This window comes from Camellia sinensis, chromosome 3 (assembly GCF_055761805.1).
Source record: "Camellia sinensis isolate YWXY chromosome 3, ASM5576180v1, whole genome shotgun sequence".
Taxonomy (NCBI): Eukaryota; Viridiplantae; Streptophyta; class Magnoliopsida; order Ericales; family Theaceae; genus Camellia; species Camellia sinensis.
This window is the reverse complement of record NC_138963.1, coordinates 166,588,851-166,595,399: the sequence shown is the minus strand read 5'-3', so window position 1 is coordinate 166,595,399 and position 6,549 is coordinate 166,588,851.

Sequence of the window (6,549 nt, the reverse complement as noted above, 5' to 3'; positions counted from 1 at the left end):
GAATGAAAAAAAGGTAAGTTCATTGATCAAACAAAATATCGAGGTATGATTGGCTCACTTCTTTATTCAACCACAAGTAGACCTGATATTATGTTTAGTGTTTGTATGTGTGCTAGATATAAATCCTAAGAAATCACATCTTAGTGCTGCTAAAAGAATTTTTAGATATCTTGTTGGCACTCAAAATTTGAGACTGTTTTATCCTAGAGGTGTTGCGTTTGATTTACTTAGTTACTCGGATGCCGACTTTGCTGAATGCAAACTTGATAGAAAAAGTACCAGTGGTACGTGTCACTTCCTTGGTTACTCATTAGTATCTTGGTTTAGCAAAAAATAAAATTCTGTTGCTTTATTACCGACCGAAACTGAATATATAGCTTCCAAAAGTTGTTGTGCTCAAATACTTTGGATGAAACAATAATTAGAGGACTTTGATTTATATTATGATCATATCTCTATTAAATGTAATAATACTAGTGCCATCAATTTAAGTGAAAATCCGGTTCAACACTCACGAACAAAACATATTGAAATTCGACATTATTTTTTAAGAGATCATGCTCAAAAATGGGATATTATACTTGAATTTGTAAACACCAACAAGCAATTGGCGGATATTTTCACAAAACCCCTAAGCCAGGATCGCTTCAATTTTATTCGTGGCGAGCTTGGAATGTCGATTTCTACTTAATGGGTTTTATTGTGACTGTGAAATTTAATTTTTTTGTTAAAATAATATATGTGTATTGCTACATTGATATGGAAACATTTTATCAGTTGAATGCTATCAAGTCTTTCATGCATTTATTCTCCTTAACAGTTTGCTATTCTTAACTGTGCAATTTTTTTTGGGTTCTGCATCTTGAGATAAAATTAACTTTGCATACATTGATTTTCTTTAAAACACTCCTAGTATTTTTTTTGCATTACCATTCCAGCAACACCAACGTCCCATTAAGTATAATTTCTGCTGGTATTATTTTATTTTAATTTATTTTTTTATTTTATTCATTTTTTTTTATTTTTGCTGTTAGGCTTAATTTCTTTTTTTCCTTTTTTTCTTTTTTTTTTTTTGCTAATAGGCTTCATTTCTTTTATTATTATTTTTCTTCTTTTCTTTTCATTATTTTTTCCCCTTAGGCTTAATTTTTATTTTGTATTTTCTGCACTTTAATTTCATCTTCAAGTGCTTACATTAAAAATAAAAACAAACACAAATCAAAATATAAATATAAATATAAATATTTACATAAAAAAAAATTTCCCTTTATTTTTCGAATCATTGGCCGACCTCACTTACTCACCTCTTCCGCCGATCTCTTTTTCTTTTTATCACCTTAGGCGATCCTTGAAGGCCCTGCCCCCGTGTTTTCGCCGAGTGCGACAACTCCCTGTTGACTATCAAAGGCCAAGCACGACGTTGCTCCAAATCGAGCCATGGAGATGGTCTTTCGTTTAAGCTCTTTATTTTCGGCCTTTAATGTGCAAATCTCTGCTCGCACATCCTTGCACATGCACTGGAGCAGAGAGAGTTGGGCGTTGACCTAGTGGAGCTCACTCGTTCTGTTCTGTAGTCGATGAGCCAATTTTGTGACTGCAATCACCATCTCCATACAAGACGTCAATGTGAAATGATTGGCTTCAATATCTGATTGAGCTGTCATTATTTGCTCAATCAACATCATAGGAAGGTTGGGTAGAGTAGGAGCCGGGACACTCGACCCAGCAACGCTAACGGGATCATTTAGGTCCAGAAAGAGAGTAAGGGGACGATACGAGGCCATGTAGTAGGAGAGAGAGATGTAATCGAACGGAGGATCATTTTTGGCAGCCTTTCTGCCCTACTCAGTCTCTCTGTTTTATCTCTCTCACGAAGCAGAAGAAAGGGATGGAAGTGTATGAGGAAGAAGAAGGAGAAGAGAGTGATTAAGAAGAAGATGGAAAGAGAAGAAGACAAGAGGGAGAGAGAGCGGAGGCAATTGATTGACCTGTCTCGCTTTTGTCGGTCGGCTGACGCAAAAGCGAAGCCGCGTGTCCAACGCGATTTTCGACGGCAAAGAGAAAGGCGAGCGAATCATATATATATATATATATATATATATATATATATATATGTGTGTGTATGTGTGTGTGTGTGTGTGTGTATGTTTTGATTAACTATTTTTGATGCCATTTATCACTATCATTTTCCTCCTCCTCCTCCTCCTCCTCCTCCAGATTCTAAGCCATGATTTCCTTTTGATAATGTCACAGGAGGAGAATATTATGATGTTATATATTATAATGTTATGTATTTACAGTTTGATATCTTAGTCCCATATCATGTCTCTAATTAAAGCTTATTTATTACACATGTGCTAACTTATATATTTAGAAATGAATTCAGGGAGCATGACTTGAGGGGGAGCTTTTCTTACTCCCAAATCAAATCAAAACATCATTATGTGCCATCATCAAAAATAGGGAGATTGTTAGACTTAGTTATTTTGATGATTTATTTAATTTTGTTTTAATTTATTTGGAAGAGAAAAATAGAATCAAAATTTATTTTGATGATTTATTTAATTATGTTTTAATTTATTTAGAAAAGAAAAATAGAATCACAATTTATTTTACCCCATTATTTCTTTCCTAAACCTTTATCCTAAATGTTATTAGAATGTATTTAATATTTGATTAAATCATGAGTTCATTTCAAGCCCAAAACAGAGGTTCAAACAGTCCAAAAACAGAGGTTCAAACAGCCCAGCATAACAGCAGTTTAAAAGGTTCAAAGCTCTGGACATCCGGGTGGACATCAGGCCAGACGACCGGTTATGCCTTTTTTGCCTAGTTTTGCTTCATTTCGAATTTTTCTCTCAACGGCTCTGAGCTACAACGACCATTTTTCAAAATAAAGATGTTCCAGACAATCTTTGTCTCCCACAAGTTGAAGTTAGCAATGATGGAATGATTTATATTCAAAATGAATTCAACGGCTCTATAACCCTCTTAATCTATATATATATACTAGAGAGCCTCAGTGAACAAGTTACTATAACAATATACAAGTGATATAACCCAAAAAACATTCACTGATCAAGAATCATTCTCATCTATTCTCTGAAAAATTCTCTAAGAAGTGCTATTCAATTTTTGTTTACATCTTTCTCTCAGAAATTATACACTGAGCCTTATAGGCTTAAGCTCATCTTTTCTGTGTGAGGTTTCCAGAAAAATCAAAGTTTCATTTTTATATTTATCTTTGATAGATAATTCTTGTAGCTTTCTGTGAAAGCAAAAACAACTTCTTTTCAACCTTGTAAGAGTGTAGTACACTCTGTGTTCTTGACTTAGAAGGTCTATGTAAAATCCGCAGAGGATTGTTTCCGTGGAGGATTGTTCCACTTGTGAAAAGGTTGCTAGCATCTCTGTGAAGCTAGAGTATAGTGGAAAATTTCAAGTGAAGCTTGAGGGGTGGACGTAGACCGAGTTGAAGCCGAACCACTATAAATTTGTTTACCTCACTCTCCCTTATCTCTTTATTTTATTTAAATTGTCATAACTATATTTTACATTTTCATTGTGTTAAAATCATTAACTGACATAGTTGTTAGAACACTTGTTTTAATTATTTTTATTTCATTATCTATATTTATGTATTGTGCTAGTCATAATTTTTATTAGGGTATTATTAATTGTTAATTGTAAAAACCTAATTCACCCCCCTCTTAGGTTGTCTTTTGGGTAGCACAAATAGTTGGAAAGCACTATTGGATCACTAACAACGGACTTCAAACGACTTAGATCTAGCAAAAAATAATTGAATGGTTCAGATCGGCTGAATCTGAGACTCCGAGAAGCACCAGATAATTTTTCAGAACGGATGATGTCAGTGTGAGGTCAGTGGCTTGGCGACTCGGCTCGGTCTGCGGCTTGGCGGCACGGCTCGGTTGTGGCTCGGCTTGTGGCTAGGCTCAACTTGAGGCTCAGCTCAGCTCGTGGCTCTGTTGAACGGCTTGGTGTGATGTCAGCAATGACGTTGGCGATGACGTCAGATCTTGGATTCGAATCCGGGCTAATGGATTAGATCGGATGCCAGACGGATTGGACCCTACAATCCGGGCGAAAAAGACGCGTGGAGGCACATGGGCGCGTTGCTGCGCATGGCGACGGCGTCAGGAGGCCCGTACGGGCTCTATGAGGCTCGGTTTTCAACGTTCTTTTTTTCAGTGTGATCGTTTCGATGAGACCTACACACTGGTGTGATCAAAAATGAATTTCAACAATTTTGATTTCTGGGAAAATTTTGAAACGATGCTCTGTTCTTGAAAATTTTGCAGAATGTCTACAAATTCAAGCTACCTTCAGCTCTGATACCACTGTTGGAGGGAGTGGGGTGCAAACCACTGTTGGTGATTCACAATAAGAGGATTAACACTGAACAAAACTTTACTTTACTCAAATAATTCTGAAAAAAAAATACAGAGCATGAACTACAATGTTCTCTCTTTTATTTTCTTTCTTTCACATGCACTCTTATCACTCTGATACATTAGCTATTTAGAGATAAACTAGAAATGTGAAAGCATTAAATGCATATACGGCTAGTAGTGTGAAAGCATTAAATGCATATTCAACTAAGCCTACAAACGTTGAAGTTTTCATGAAGCAATCTTTGAGCATAGATTTGTTTTGGTAGCTGTCAAGCTTACTATCCAACAACAATAACCATGAAATCCATGTTTCCAAACATGGGAATTTTATTGTCCTCACCAAAGAGTTCATTTGTTAGCAATATCCAATATTAATTTGTGTAAAACTAATGACATTTGTAAGTATGTTTTGCGTTGCAAGAGCATATTTTAAAGTTTTCTTTGTTTGATTTTAATTCTTTATTATCTAGTTTAGTTTGTGACGCAGACGGCATAAACATGTTTGTTTATGTATTCATCTCTCATTTTGGAGTATTTAAAGGAATTGTGGTGGCTTGTAAAATTTGGACATGTGCAGATCACATGGCAATCCCCCACTTTATACATGCTTAAAATGAACATTGATAGAACCCATATATATTTAGTTTGCAGAAAATTCATGCAAATCTATGATTCTATATAACTATGATTCATTTTGTAATAGAGGTAGATTTTGTTGTTAGGGAAAATCAATGATTTTCCACAAGTAAATCAATCAATGGGAATAAAAACTAATGCGGAAAAATTAAATCAAAAGCAACACAGGAATTTTTACGTGGTTCCCTCAATGTAAGGTACGTCCACGGGATCGAAATCCGATTCCACTATTAACCAAATAAGTTTTCAAATGATTACAAACGAGACACGAATGGTTTCACAAAACCACCCTTAGATGAATTCTAAATAATCACAAATAAATAACAGGAAAGATCTCACCAAATAGATAAACAAAAATCTTCAAAATCAGAGTTGAAGAAGACCCAAAATAACGAACCAACACTAATCGAAGATGCCCTCAAACCGAGCTTCAAAAACCGAGATTGAACCAATCCGCTTCACAAATCCAAGCACCAATTCTTGATTGACCAAGTCAACTCGAGAATAACAAACAACACCAATTGAAGCACTGTTGCCGAAAAACTTTGTTACTGTCGCTTTTTTCTTTTTTTTTCTCCCACCGGGAAAAACATAAACAATATATATATATATTGTTGATTAATGACTTTTTCAATCAAAACCCTAGTTGTATCCAAATTGAATTAGGTTTTCACAAAATTAGATATAATATATAAAAATATATTATCTCTAAACCAAACCAAATTAAACTCTTTTAATAAACCAATTGGGTCCCATACTCCAATAAGGAGGTATACCCAACAATTCTCCCCCTACCGACTTAGGTGGAGATATCAACCATACCCGCCAAAGTTCGACACTTTAAATGTTTGTCCTTCGACAAAGTCTTTGTCAACATATCTGAAATATTATCATCTGTGTGAACCTTTTCGAGTTGCAACAACTTCGAATCTAATACATCACGAATCCAGTGGTATCTCACATCAATGTGTTTCGATCTCGAATGAAAAGTAGAATTTTTGCTCAAATGAATAGGACTTTGACTATCATAATAAAGCACATACTTTTCTTGCTTCAAACCCAACTCTTGCAAAAATTTCTTCAACCATAGCTCTTCTTTGCAAGCTTTCATAATACCAATAAATTCAGCTTCGGTGGTTGAGAGAGTAACACATTTTTGTAATTTAGATTGCCATGCCACAGCTCCCCCTGCAAAAGTCATCAAATACCCCGAAGTAGATTTCTTAGAATCAACATCACTAGCCATGTTAGAATCTGTGAACCCATCAAGCATCGGCTTACCATCTCCAAAACACAAACACACATTCGAAGTCCCCTCAAAGATATCTTAGAATCCATTTTACCGCTGCCCAATGTTCTTTACCTGGATTAGAGAGAAAACGACTCACCACACCAATGGTGTGAGCAATATCCCACCTTGTACAAACCATGGCGTACATCAAAGAACCAACTGCTGAAGCATAAGGAACTTTCAACATCTCTTCTTTGTCTTTTTCAC